Here is a 2,189-nt window from a genome sequence, read left to right on the forward strand (position 1 = left end):
TTCAGCTCAAGGCTAGCACTCTACCACTTGAGCCACAGCACCACTTCTGGCTTTTTCTGCTTATGTGGTGCTGAGGAATTGAACCCAGGGCCTCAGGCATGCAAGGCAAGCACTCTTCCACTGAGCCACCTTCCCAGCCCATCTTCTCCACTTCTTAAAACAATTTCAACAGGTTTATTCTATTTTCATGCATGCAAAAAACTACATCAGCCCTATTCATTCTTACTCACATCCTCATTAGTCCTCCTCTCTGTTATTTCCCATCCTCTGAAGCCTGTATTATTTTCCTGTCATTCATTCTTTGATTAGTTGTATCAGTGTATTTCACTGCAATATTTCATTGATATATATTATATTTCAGTCACTTCAGTTACTGCTTCTCTTTTCTTAATACACTGCTGATGAACAGCTTTCATGGAGTCTTAATGCTACCCTCTTCATACATAGTTACAAAGTACTTCAAAGTTATTCACCTTTCCTCTTCCTTCTTTTGCTCATTTGTTGAACTAGACCTTACTAGGTCATACCTTACTAGGTCATACATATTTATGGAAATGTACACAGGTATATGTACTCTTGTGCATAAATATATATATATACACAGAGAAAAGGTGATTCTAATTGTTGGACTGTTCAGGAGGATGACGGGGAGGTGAGAAAGAAAAGGAAAGATGGAGGGTGCATAAATCCTAATTATTTTTATCATTAATGTTTGAAATATAACATGAGGTATGTAAGCACTATAGATATCTATATCTATAATATAGATAGACATACTACTAAAAATTGTATTTTTATGTTCCTACTTTATTGTCCTTAAAAATATCCTAGTGAGCTATGTGGAAAACAGTGAAAATCTTCAGTAACAAAATTTAGTTGTTTTCCCCAATTTTGAAACCTGCATAATGCTAATTTAGTTGCTTTTTAAAAAGAATTTAAAAATTAATTCTCTGCCTAGTTCCTAATCTTCATGATAAAATCTAATTGTTCATTTGTATTTCTCCCACAGCCTTACTGTCTGCTACGGCTCTGAATTATCTGCTATCTTTAGTTGCCATCGTCTTATTCTTTGTCTACTATACTCATCCAGCTAGTTGTTCAGAAAATAAGGCATTCATCAGTGTCAACATGCTCCTCTGCATTGGCGCTTCCGTGATGTCTATACTGCCAAAAATCCAAGTATGCTTTTCATAGCACTAGCTGTTAGAGAAAGTTCACCTCTATAAATTTTAATAATCTTGAATTGTCAGAATATTTATCTTTATCTCTTACTTCTTTGTAGGAGTCACAACCAAGATCTGGTTTGTTACAGTCTTCAGTGATTACAGTCTATACAATGTACTTGACATGGTCTGCTATGACCAACGAGCCAGGTATGTTTTCTTTTTTCTTTTTCTTTTTCTTTTTTTGTCAGTTATGGGGCTTGAACTCTGGGCCTGAGCACTGTCCCTCAGCTCTTCAGCTCAAGGCGAGCGCTCTACCACTTGAGCTATAGAGCCACTTCTGGTTTATTTCTGGTGGTTTTATTGGAGATAGGAGTCTCATAGTCTTTCCTGCCCGGGCTGGCTTTGAACTGCCATCCTCAGATCTCAGCCTCCTGAGTAGCTGGGATTACAGGTGTGAGCCACCAGTGCCCGGCTGTTTTATTTTTTCTTAATGAGTCCTGCACTGTTCCTTTGTATTCATTATGGCTCAAGCTACTTAGAAATTAAGCTATTGAAGGAATAAAATCTGGGAAGCCTACCTTTTAGTTTTGATGGGTTAAATATTTCCACTTACTTTCTTACTGTCTCAACAAAACTATGAAGCTATAAAATTAAATGAAATTATATGGTTTACTCTTAACTTACACAGTACGCAATATCTAGAAAGATATAAAATCTAGAATTCTTTATTATAAATTCTAATTTTTTATTACAAGTTTTTATATTATTCTTTTTGTCTGACCTTGCAATTGAATAAGATGATTGGGTTTATAGTGAATGTTTATAGGCTGATTATATTTCATTCCATGGGAATAAAAAAACAGTTCTTTTTTGAGAAAGAGGAATAGAATATTTTTAGAAAAGGAAGAATATGTTCTTATAAAAAATATATATGGGGGCCGGGCGCTGGTGGCTCACGCCTGTAATCCTAGCTACTCAGGAGGCTGAGATCTGAGGATCATGGTTCAAAGCCAGCCCGCAGGA

At 36.2% G+C, this 2,189-nt stretch overlaps 1 long non-coding RNA gene across 1 annotated transcript; it reads left to right on the forward strand.

Moving 5' to 3' along the window:
• The first annotated feature begins 794 nt into the window (after positions 1-794).
• On the forward strand, positions 795-1,373 carry LOC106002242. Its single transcript, XR_001175907.1, has 2 exons — positions 795-1,179; positions 1,283-1,373. It is a non-coding gene; the product is annotated as an uncharacterized LOC106002242 (long non-coding RNA).
• The last annotated feature ends 816 nt before the right edge of the window (positions 1,374-2,189 follow it).

The sequence above is a fragment of the Dipodomys ordii genome, unplaced genomic scaffold (assembly GCF_000151885.1).
Source record: "Dipodomys ordii isolate 6190 unplaced genomic scaffold, Dord_2.0 Scaffold5586, whole genome shotgun sequence".
Taxonomy (NCBI): Eukaryota; Metazoa; Chordata; class Mammalia; order Rodentia; family Heteromyidae; genus Dipodomys; species Dipodomys ordii.